Source organism: Spinacia oleracea, chromosome 6, assembly GCF_020520425.1.
Source record: "Spinacia oleracea cultivar Varoflay chromosome 6, BTI_SOV_V1, whole genome shotgun sequence".
Classification (NCBI taxonomy): domain Eukaryota; kingdom Viridiplantae; phylum Streptophyta; class Magnoliopsida; order Caryophyllales; family Amaranthaceae; genus Spinacia; species Spinacia oleracea.
Window position 1 is genome coordinate 93,429,909 of NC_079492.1, and position 13,008 is coordinate 93,442,916.

The 13,008-nt window shown below is 39.6% G+C and overlaps 1 long non-coding RNA gene across 1 annotated transcript; it reads right to left on the minus strand.

Annotated features, from left to right (window-relative positions):
- Window positions 1–4,989: 4,989 nt before the first annotated feature.
- LOC130464390 (uncharacterized) lies at window positions 4,990–6,590 on the minus strand. Its single transcript, XR_008924778.1, has 4 exons — window positions 6,525–6,590; window positions 5,532–5,608; window positions 5,349–5,422; window positions 4,990–5,263 (listed from the first exon to the last, which is right to left on the minus strand). It is a non-coding gene; the product is annotated as an uncharacterized lncRNA (long non-coding RNA).
- Between the last annotated feature and the right edge of the window lie 6,418 nt (window positions 6,591–13,008).

The window sequence follows — 13,008 nt, forward strand, 5'->3', positions numbered from 1 at the left end:
CATACGAAACCTAAAACGTATAGGATTCGTTTGATGATTAAATTCCTAATCCTAAAAGATAAATTAATTAAATAAGAGTTCTGCTAGGATTCTAATTTAATTAATTCATATCCTAGTGGGATTCGATTGCTTATTCCATGGACTATAAATATGAGTTCAAGGCTCATAATTTAGAACGAGTTTTGAAGTATTCAAAGGTAAGAATTTTGAGCAAAAAATTCATTCATACACTTTGCCCATAATAGCCGAAAATATTAGAACCTTAAGGGCGATTCTAGTTAGTCAATCTTAAGGCGGATCCGGACGTGCTGTGGACTTTCTATGGAGGGACGACACTTGGAGTCCTAAAGACTTGTTCTTGTTCGGTTCGGGCGCAGCAAGGGAGGGCACGCTACAAAGAGTATGCATCCTAATTATGCTAATTGTTATGTGGCAATTAATTTGGAATCCTGGCGTTTATGGTTTTTCCGCATGATTTATATTCGTTTATATGTATCATAACCTACAGTGGTATCACGAGCCTCTAATTAATTCTATAATAATTGCTTAACATGGTAAATTTTACAAATTTGCAAAGAATTAAAAGGGGTGATTAATTTTCGTAATTGTTAATTAATTGCAAATTGCGTTTATTTAATTATATGTACGCAGTTTTTCGGCAGTTTCTTCGTTACTCAACGAAATGGAGTGATTTTTGTGTCAATTCCGCATGTAAAAGGCATTCTAAAATTTTGACAAAAATATTGTTTTTAGGCCGAACCCAGAATTCCCAAATTCGAAGCCTAAATATGACTTTTTGGAGGTTTTAGTTTTTCGAACGCAAAAGTTTGTAATTTTAAGATGTTAAATTGAATATTTGCGATTCTTGTTGTTATATCTTGAATTTTTGATTGACCTACTGTATATGTTTAACAAATTTGAATGCCTAAGCTTGTTAATTATACAACCTAATTTGTAATTGTAATTAATTTGTTGAAATTCGAATAATTTAGAATTGATTTGATTTTCATAATTAATTAATGATTTAATTAGGTATCCATGATTAAAAACCACCATAAAAATTGTTAATTTATGATAAATTTTAGATTTTTATGACCTAGATTTGAATCCATGATAATCGGAAATTAATTGATTAATAAATTTTCGATTTTTCGCCTTAAAATTATGAAATTTATATGATTTATTAATTTGTCATAAATTTTGAAATAAAAGTTTTAATTTTTATGAAATTCGCTCATAACACTTGCACGCACAAAGCAATGGACGATACGTGTTACCCTTAAGGGGTGTTGTATAGTGCGGGCATGCGACGACGAGCAAGGGAGCTCGTCGCCCATGCGGTACGAATGCAGCGAGCAACGAGCGTGGCATGCACAAGGCAATGGCTGCCTAGGGGCTGTGTGCTACGCGTGTGGGGCGATGGGCGATGGGCGAGCAGTGCAACGAACAAGGCAAGCACGCGTGGGCAGCGATGGATGCTGCGCCACAACGTGCGTTGCCTCGCCCAACAAACACGCCAAGGGAGAATCCAAGGCAGCAACAAGCGCAGCACAACGTGCACGCGGGCGGCTGGCCTGTCCAGCAGCGTTGCCCAGCAGCGTGCCAGTGCGGTGGGCGAGTGGGCTGCGCGCAAGCGTGGCTCGCTGGGCCTGCTGCATTGGTGCGTTGTTGCTTGGATTTTGCGATACGATCAGTCGAGTGACAAGGGATTTGTTGCTTGTTGGACTTGACGAGGCATGGGCGCAAGCCCACGGCCTTGTCTTGACCCGATTGGTTCGTTTTAATTTTAATTTTGAATTTTCAGTTCGGAAACGATTTTAATTAATTTTAAAATTCGTAATTTAAATTGTTTTCTTGGAATTTAATTTTGAATAATCTAATTATTATAAATTTTAATTTATACTAATTATTTTACTAAAATTAAAACCTTGAATTAATTTAAATCATTTAATTCAACTGAAAATAAATTAAGTGTATTCAATTATAAATTTATATTAGCTTTAAATTTTAATTAAATTTGTATGTTTCCGGTTAGACTAGGAAATACATTTTTATGTTTAAAATTAGTAAAGCATATGAATTTATTGGTTTAAGTGGGAGCATTTTAGTCATAAACTCTTGATTAGGTCTACATTCCTTTAAGGTTAAAACAACTTGATTAGAATTAATAAGGACTGAATAATTGGTAGATTATTGGTGCCCTTGATTAATTGCTGCAAATATTTATGTGATGCATAACATGTTCTACTAACTAGCTATGTGGGCCATTCATGATAATGAATGGGTGAATGGTATATATTGTATCTGTACTGTTTTGCAGGTTACTGAAAGTGACTAGTATGGCCCAAATAGGATAGTAAATATGGTCTGCGTACCATTAATTTGAATGTAATATTGGTCTAATGCACCAAAGTTTTTCAATTTAAATATGGTCTGCGTCCCATCAAATAGTTGTAATTAGTTTAAATTATAGCTGATCCTATTTGAAGAAACGGGCGCCTCCCATGGTGAAATTCAAGACGGAGTTACGTCCAATCCATTTTCAAGACGGACTTTGAAGTTGAAGCTTCAAGATGAAGTCGGGCCATACTAGATCACATTTATATCTTATGCATGTTTTAAGTTATTTATTGCTTTAAATATGTCTTAATTATGCATGAGATTATGGCTTGATTATGTTGCATGATTAAGGATAATAGTTCACTTAAAATCTAACCAACATAGTAAGAGCCTTAAGTTCCAAACTTTAAAATTGAGTTAAAAGGTGCCATGCCAAAATAACACTTACTTGGATAACCTTTACATCAATCTTAGTAATAGTTTTCCGCCATAGCGAGGTGTTACTTATTGATTCTAAAGGGGTAAGGTACACAAATAATTGTGAGTACATGTTAGTTTTGGTGAAACTCAACGATATAAGTAAGGAGTCCTTTTATGTCGTGGCAAATGCGATAGGTTTACCTAATAAGTTCTTAGACGTACCTATCAACCAAGAGTAGTTTCTAGACTATTAGCAAAGACTTTGCTTACCTATAAATTTTAGAATTGAGTCTAAATACATAATGTGCTTAATTCTTCAATGATTTAAGGATCTTGGAATCATTTTATTCACACCTGCCGGAACAATAAATTCGAATAAAATGCCAATGACTTGTTTAAATTGCATGATTGCTTTAATTTTCAAGTTATTACTCATGATAAATGTTTAGACTTTGCATGCTTTAATCTATGTTTTAATTTATAATTAAATATCTTGCACTGCAGTAAATCCTTTTAGAAAGGTAACAGTAAATTTCCTCGATTGGTAGTGAATCCAAGAACGATTCACGGAAATAAGATAAAATGAGCAATTTAAATGTACGTTTCTTATAGCGACTTTTATGGTTGTATTCGAGTATCAAAGTCGAATGGCATACCGATTAGTGCTTGTGAATTCAAAATACAATGTAGTTTTGAGATCCTAAAGCATTGAGTTTACACGCTCAGCTTTACCAATGGTTAACAACCTAATATCTTTTTCCATTTAATTCTCGAATGAGTCTAGTCCCTAGACATTCGAATAGATCGATGCTTAGAGAACTTTAGAAGCTTCTGGTAAGATCATCTAGTTGAAACAGAATATTCAACATAAATTGTAAGTGTTGTGGGAGTTTTTCCTTTGGATGATGACGAGGAGGTATCAGGTTCCACGTAGTGTCGAGTCCAGTCTACGTCGGCGGCGTACCTACAAAACAAGAATATTCCCGTAGGAATATTCCCTCCGATGCTTAAGTAAGACACGGGTTTTTAGGATGATGTAATTAATGAACAGAAAGCATTAAAGGTAAGAAGTAGAATGTTTCTCTATCTAGAATTGTGTATCAATTCCTTGGGAATTGAGTATATTTATAGTCTCCCCCTTTTGGGGGGAAACCCAAGGATAATCTCATATGATTGGCTAGTTTATCAGATAATGACATGTGTCACTATCATAACATTCTCTATGGGCCATGGGCCTTAAAAGTACTTGGCACATTTAGGCCAGTCATACCTCAGCATACACTGAATTCCTAGATGGAAGCCAAATAGACGGTTGGCCAATCGGGAGGTGCCACCTGTCATGCAACAATTGAGCCACGTAGGCGGGGTATTTTTACCCACATCATTTGCCCCTCAAGAAGGGTAGTAGCGTAAAATAGTTCGGGTACTGCCCGTTCTTGATCATTGATCTCTTAATCAGATTCCTTGAACCGAGGAGGGTGCGCCACATGGCGACTTTTCCTATTCTGCCCTCCCTATATATATGTGAGGGGGGTAAAATTTTTCATTTTTCACGTTCCAAAATTCACCTCTGTGCTTTCTAGAGAGAGAATTTACAGAGATTTCTGACGCATTCATCGATTCGGCCCATCTCCTAAGACGTAGGATAGACCGGACAAACCCTTCGTCTCCTTTTCGTGACGCTCACCTCACTACTAGAAAAAGGGTTTATAACGACAAACGTTTTCGTCGTTATTAGTCTCAAAAGTCGTCGTTAAAACCTTTAACGACGAACAAAGTTCGTCGTGAGTTTTGTCGTAATAGCTTCCGACGTTATTAGTATTAACGTCAACGTTCGTCGTGAATTTTACACGACGAATTTATTGTTCGTCGTTATTTATTAACGACAAAATAGTTGTTCGTCGTTATTTATTAACGACAAAAATGTTGTTCGTCGCTATTATGTGTTCAATGACGTCAAACAAACAGCAAACCGCGACCAACAAAGTTGACGAAAAAGAGAATCAAATGGACACAATAATTTTAATTATCGTCCAACAACGACAAATATTTCGACGTTAATGAAACTATAAAATAAATATAGTTTGTCGTAAATATGAAAAATATATATAACTACCATTCATTCAAAACCATAAAAAGTATATAGAAAAATGCACTAAATTTATATTAATTAAACGTAATCAATCACAAAAAATTTATAATAAACAAATTCAATGTGAGTCAAAACAACCAAACTAATAAGTCAGTCATCTACAAGCTATAATCGCTAAAATTGCTAGTGTTGAAGAAAAAAAAGAACAATATCCCAAACTAACTTTCTCCAGCACGCTTGCATCTATCTTTGATGCATCAATCAATTGTTGCTCGAGGGAGCATGCCAAATTAATTGCATTCAACGCAACCTCAGACGTAACAACAGTCACTCTACGAATTCCTTTGGCAATCCCCTGCTAAGATAAAAGAGCAAATGCCTTGGCTTCTCTTAAATTAGATATATGGGTTCCTACATGATCCACAAAGCATGTTTTAGAACAAAGTTAATTAGAAATTCGAAAACGAACAGTTAGAAAATCAAGGAGAAATCATACCTCCACAAAGTTCAGCAGAGTATTCTGTCCATTCTTATCTTGATCAACCAGGATATCTTCCACCTTTTTTCCAACTGATTATATACAGTATAAAAAATTAGTAAATTAACAACTCACACAATTAGCAACTTTGATTCTCTGTAAGTGCTAAAAAAAACTTCATATAATGTAAAATTTACTGACCTCTGTAGCTCGCTTCCCTCTCCTTCGAGCCTGAACACTAGTAAGCTCAAGAAGCAAACTCTTGTATTATACAATGGCTGCAATTTCCCCCAACCAACATATTAACAATGGAAATAATTAATAATGCAACTTACATAGAGCTGGTGTAAGAAAAAAATGACTCAAAAGAATTTCAGAGTAAGCTGACATGATTCTTCACAATAGCTTCAAAAACGAGATCATCTCCCTACATCGTCTTAAGTAAAGTGCATAATTAACATCAGGAAAATGAAAAGTCACCTAAAATAACTCACAAAATGAACCAAATTCCAAGTAGAAAGAATACCCGACCACCGTGACTAGTTCTAACACGATCACAAACCTCGAAACTTCAGATAATCCACCTTTATGATAAGAATCATCTAACTCCTTTCCCCTCCCCCGTGATAGGGAAACACCACACAAATAAGCCCCGGTAACCCAAAAGTGAAGCATAGCCATTCATACTTCAATATGCATTTTACATATTCTGCCTCTCGGCTCTCTCTACATGTGAACACAAGTTTCAATTGTACATTTACGAAAAAGGAGCACCCCAAATAGCTTAAGATGGTTCTTTTCCAAGACAAAATCATACCATAATTGTGTTTAATTCAAAGGCAAAGTAGACAGCCAAATACAAAAAGCAAAACTTGTTACGAAGCCAAAAAAATGTAAACAACTCTATCTTCAGTGAAGCCCGTGAATCAAACCCATTAATCACTTGTCTAGGCAGTGTAATAAAAGGCACAAGAGCAAATTTGGTGTACTGAGATGAAAGGGTGTGAGCAAGAGATAAAAGCATTGATTATAACGCATTGAGAACGTTTTCACATATACATCGTGAAACTAATGCAACAAGCAAAGGATATTTTACCAGCTAGCCAACCGATCAGCATCTCAAATTGCTGAAAACTTGAATAAATTCACAGGGTCCTAGAAAGAAAGTAAAACTTAAGGCTAGTTGCTACCCACCTTAACAAACACAATTAGATCCTATGTAATGGCCTCCATCTGACTCCGAACTAGAAGAGCTATCACTATCTGAATCTGCAAGAAATAATCAGGGTAAGCTACAATGAATTTTCTATCTCAAGAAAAGGGCAGGACGATTCTGTACTAGAAGATTACCACTAGAAGATCCAGAATCACTGCTAGAACTGCTTGACCCACTTGAACCACTTTCATTATCGCTATGACTCTCTTGTTGAACACGAGGTGAAGTGGTAACATTTCCTTTATCTAGCAGACAGTTCATTTAATCAAATTGTACACTAGAGAAATAAATCAATTTGGTGAATCAGACTCATTTATTACGCATTTACCTGTTGTGGTTTCTCTAGGCGCTTCAACATTTGCAGGAGCTTGAATCTACAATAAATGGGCATGCAGTTCAATAAGCAAGCATAAAGCAATTCAATAAAGGACTACGTAAACCTGGAATCTAAGAATAGAAACTCACTATTACTTGAGTATGGACAACTGCTGCTCTAGCTTGAGCAAGTTCGGCTCTCCTCTTATGTTTGCTCAGGCTTTTTTTGTAATTTGTTACAAATCTATCTAGCTCCCAAAGTGTCTCGGCATCACCACTGTCCATATCCACTTCAATATTCTCATCATCATGTTGTGATAAAGCTAAATTCCTCTTTTGAATGATCTACACTATAGCATCAAGCTTCTCCGAAGGCAAACTCTGAAGATGAGTTCTAAGCTTTTGCTTTTCTTCAAAGGTCATGTGCCTTTTGTGAAGATCCTTGACTTTAGGATTCTTAAGAACAGGCTTCCTTCCAACCGAATACGCAGGCTTCGGTCTTGAATCCGGTCTTACAGGCATTGATTGTGATCTCATCGGATTGCTCACCTCTTGATACGATGGAGGGGGGTGAAGAAGAGGAGGTGGAGCAAAGGACATAGGTACCGATGGTTTTTTCTGCTGCCCCTGCAAGCCTCACACATACACACACCCATTAAGCTTCTTGCCGTCATAGTAGCTTGTACACACATTGGCATGCCTCTGCCAGTCTTGTACACATACCACACACGCTCACTCACCAACCTAAAAACATGAACTGGCCTATAGGCTTTGTGTTATGACTAAACTCAAAGGTTCTACGCATATCGATCATCCAACAACTTAACTAGTACGAATATTCTATACCAATCTACACACATTACTATTAATTATGAAATTGAAACAAAATAAATTACAGATAGATTAACACTCCGTTATTCATTCACATTAACAAAATTTATAACAGTTTCTTTGACAGATAATCAAACAATTTGGTCCTCTGTAGGGTCAATTTTCAAGTGAATACTTGTTGGGTTTGTATGTGTGACTCAACAACAAATCTCCCAGTAGTATGTCTTAACCAGAAACAGGAAACTGCGAAACATTTTCTCAAACAACTCCAGTTTTGGAATTAACCATCCCCTAAAGGTTACTACACTTCTAGAACTAATGAAATGTTAAATATTTCTACTATATAACAGATTATCCTTCTATTAAGTATCAGGTATAAGTATCAAACAATTTGGTTGTCTTTTCAGAGAGAACTCTGAGAACTCCAACGGGAAAATATTAAAAACATAAAACTAACTAATAAAATTTAGTTACCCAACTAAGATAAATTCATAAATTCAATGACATGTTGTCAAATTTTCTCAACAAATACCGATTTGTTTACCAACATTCTAAGGGGTAAATACCACATGTATATGAAAAAAATCCTAAGAAATAGGTAATTGAAGATTTTGAGACATGAGTTTGTTGATTTACCTGCGAATTAGTTGTACTAGACTCGTATATCCCAAAAGTAGGATACCAATATGCTTGATTGCAGAAATAACCATTTTGACTTGAGCGTTAATAAATTATATAATTTGCAGCTGCAATAGAAAAAATAAATAAATTCAAACTATCTGTTCAATTTACCATAAGTAAGCTTTCAAAAAAATTGCATAAATCAAAGAAAGAATAGGAAACTTACCAGAGTTTCATAATTACGATTCAAGAATTTGACAGCCAAATCCAACCCAACTTCATCAATGGATTGAACAAAAACGACTAATAAACCCCTAAATTTGTAGAATATTTGGTGAAATAAAGATAGAAAGAGGGACATATGAATTTGTGTTGTGTATGTCAAGGATTTGCTGGGAATTCCAAATCAAAGAAGTTGCTCATATGAAGCAATGAATTTGAGAAATTCAATTAGGGTTTGAGGGTTTTATTTGAGGGTTTTAAACTTGAGGAGAACTACAGGAAGCTGCGGAAGTGCTAGGAATAACGACGAACCATTTTTCTTTTATTTTATTTTTCAGCTTCCCTTTTTCACAAATTACGATGATTGTATTCCTGGGTCGTAATAAAGTAACGCGCTAACACATTCAACGACTATAAATCGACTCCGTCGTTACCGTGTTGTCGTTAAATAGGCATTTTCTAGTAGTGCCTTCGACGACATCATCTCCGAAATTTTTAAGGTAACTGCCTAATCATTTTATCTTTATTTTGTGTTAAATTTTGAACTACTTTCGTTGTCCGTCTATTGTGGTACCGTCCATTATTTTGGTCGGTGCTCTTTAAGGTTCTTGAGTCGTTAAGAATGGGACTTCTGGGTATGGTGGTCTGATCTGTGCCGCACCAATATCCCTCATTTTTTCAAGCCCGTCGTTAAGTTTTGCCTCCCATTGCGTCTTATGCAGGACACGATGGCGAGGACAAAAAAGACGGCAAACATTGCTGACTTGCGGCTTACGGGTCAGCAGATGGACCCTTCTTTCTCAGGGGGGAGATCCATCAAAGTTCCGGCAGGGGAGATAATCCGGACTCCTCCTGGCGAGACTAGTGGTGCACGTCAAGGGATTACGCACTTTGACGAGTTTTGGATGGAAGAGATGGAGGACGTTGGTCCATCAAGTCAGCCCGCCGACTCGTTCGAGGAGTCGGAGCCAGATGAGAGCGACGGCGAGGCTGTGGGTGAAGAGCTTTTAGAAGAGGAGGCTGGAGTACCTCAAGTTGTTGCAGGAGGTGTCCAGGGAGAGAATGCTCAGGTTGATGCGGGTCATATTGGGGCTGACCCAAAGTGGTTGAAATGGATAGAGAGGCATGGGGAGAATTATGCGGTCGACATGAATACTGGTCCTGGTTACGAGATGAGGTTTCCAGAGGACGAGGCGTCCACTATTTTTGACGTGGGCCCTGGGGGGTTTCCCGTATATGCTGGCGCTTTTAAGAGCGGCTTACGTTTCCCCGTCAATCCCTTCGTGGAGGAAGTGTTGGATGGGTTTGGCATTGGTCTTTGCCAATTGACTCCTAATTCCTGGACGAACGTACTTGGGTACGTTGCGAAGTGTGAGCTGTTGGGCCTGAGGCCGTCTTTTAATGCTTTCCTCAGGTTGGTACGCTTCCAAAAGGTGAAGGGAGCTGAGGGTTGGTTTCAGTTGGCCAACAAAGGTGAATATGCTACCAATTTTGACAAGCCGTCAAATCATCATTATTGGAGGATGAGATGGGTTGTCATGTGGACCGCAGATGAGGCGGCGGAGCTGAAATTTAGCCGTTGGCAATTGGAGCCTCGGTTTTCTGGAGGGAACGAGGAACTGCCGGCCTTAACGGCTCAGGAATGGGACCAAATTGCTGCCCACTTCCAAGCTGAGACGGTGACGGTTGGGACTAAGAACCTGAACATTCCCAAGTCCTGGCTCCCGTCATGTTCTCAGTTCAAGGACCCAGTGTTCTTGGCGGCAGCTGGTCTAGATCATGGGTTAGACCAAGGTACAAGGCATTACTGCTTTTTTGTGAAAACATTATTTGTTAAAATAATTTGGTTGTAAAATTCTTCTTTTGCAGCGGTTGCCATGTCTAAGCTTCCGGCCCAGGAAAAAGGAGGGATTAGCACCAAAGAGTGGTCCCAGCAGGAGAGCTGCGTCTCCTAGGCCGGTCGAGATCCTCGATGGCGAGGATGATCAACCATTGGCTCAGGCAGCTCAAACTCCAGAAGCGCCTCGTCCTCCTCCCCGTGGCGGTGACGATCCAGGTATGTTTAGTATTCTTTTAGGTCCAGTTGTTTTTTGGGTTAAGGACTGGTGTAAACTCTTACCTTTCTTTCGTATAGCTTATGGCCGGCAGGCGGCTTTGGACGATGAGGTCCGCAATATTCCTCCATCTCGGCATTTCTCATCCCGAGATAAGGCTAAGATCATCTCTTCAGTGATTAAGGCCGTGCCGAAGGAGTATGTGAACCAATTTCCTCCGGCGACGGACGCGCAGTTTGGGGCTATGCAGGCGGTTCTTTTGGATGTAAGCGTCCTACTTTCTTCTCCATCCTTTTACTTAACAATTTTATCCTTTCTTACTTGTATTTTTCCCGCAGCTTCTCATTAAGGCCGAGGGCTTTAAACGCTGGCGAGCTGACGTCACCAGTCAGCTTCAGCGGCAGGTGCATAAGGCTACCAATGCCAGTGACTATGCCATGGCGACGGTGGAGAAGGTTCGGCTGGAGATGCAGGAGACCATTGAAGCTCAGAGCAAGGAGCTGGCCGTCCTGAGGAGTGACAAGAGACAGTGCTTGATCAAAATTAATGAACAAGTTCTTGCTATTGAGACCCTTAATGCCGAAGCCCTTTCTACCTAGTCGTTCCTCCAGGAAGCCGAGGCCAAGGTGAAAGGAGCTGCAAGCTTGCGCCAGCAAGTGGCCAGTCTTGAAGAGATGGTCTCGGCTTCTCAGGCCGAGGTTTCTCGGGTCAAGGCCGAGGACAAATTGGCTGTAGAGGGCGTAAGAGAGAGAACTCGCCGAGCCTGGGACGCATGCATGGAGGACTTCTCCTATGCCTGGTTTGAGCGGCAAATTGGCAAGCAAAGTGCAATCATTGAGGCTGAGCAACAAGGTCTTCCTCCTCTTGTGTTTGAGGATTCTGATGCTGAAAGTGAGGAAGTGAACTCACCGTCTCAAGAGGAGGGGACTTCAGCTCAGCCATCCTCAAAGCTTGCTGTCGACGGCCCAGATGGTGTGGGCACGTCGACCTCAGCTCATTCTGCCGCTGCTCGTCCTGCTGGGTCTTAACTCCACCCTTCTTTATCAAGATCAGTTTTTATGGCGCCCAGAGCGTCTGTAATGAATAATTTTTATTTCTGCTTTAACGCCTAGGGCGTTTTGTTTGGATAATTTTAATATTTTTTGTTTGATGAATATGGTGCCGTTTTGAGCGCAGACCGGTGGTGATTCGTCACCTTTTATGTTATCTTTTTCAGTTGGACTTTTAAACGCCTTCTCTGTTATTTTGTCGTGTATGGTTGGACGTCTACTTTGTGCCCCAGAGCAGGTGTTTGGAAGTCTCTGGACCAGACTCCCATGCCCAAGTTTATTTTAGTTGATTGATTGACGCAAGTCAATCAATCAGTATGATTGCCGCTGAACTTGGGTATGGGGATTGTTATGCAGCTTCTCATCGTCGGCTTTCTTTTTGCTTTGGCATGTAGGGGTGATCTTATCTTCCTTAGAAAAATAGACGTTTTTTAATAAAAGGAAGGTGTGTATGGGGGATTATCCCCGTTATAGATTGGGCGCGGCTTGTTTGCTGCCGCGGCATATAGGAGTAATCCTATTTGCCTTAGAAAAATATTCGTTTTTAAGAAAACGATAAGTTGTATGGGAGTTTGCCCCCGTCGTAAATTGGGTGCGGAATTTTTGATGCCGCGGTATATAGGAGTAATCCTATTTGCCTTAGAAAAATATTCGTTTTTAAGAAAACGATACGTTGTATGGGGGTTTGCCCCCGTCGTAAATTGGGTGTTGCATTTTTGATGCCGCGGCATATAGGAGTAATCCAATTTGCCTTAGAAAAATATTCGTTTTTGAGAAAACGATAAGTTGTATGGGGGTTTGCCCCCGTCGTAAATTGGGCGCGGCATTTTTATGCCGCGGCATATGACTTAGTTGGGGGTTTTCCCCCGTCGTCACTTTGGAGCGGCATGTTTGCTGCCGCGGCATATAGGAGTGAACCTATTTGCCTTAGAAAAATATTCGTTTTTAAGAAAACGATAAGTTGTATGGGGTTTTCCCCCGTCGTAAATTGGGTGCGGCATTTTTATGCCGCGGCATATAGGAGTAATCCAATTTGCCTTAGAAAAATATTCGTTTTTAAGAAAATGATAAGTTGTATGGGGGTTTGCCCCCGTCGTAAATAGGGCGCGGCATTTTTATGCCGCGGCATATGACTTAGTTGGGGGTTTGCCCCCGTCGTCACTTTGGAGCGGCATGTTTGCTGCCGCGGCATATAGGAGTGAACCTATTTGCCTTAGAAAAATATTCGTTTTTAAGAAAACGATAAGTTGTATGGGGGGTTTGCCCCCGTCGTAAATTGGGCGCGACATTTTTATGCCGTGGCATATGACTTAGTTGGGGGTTTGCCCCCGTCGTCACTTTGGAGCGGCATGTTTGCTGCCGCGACATAT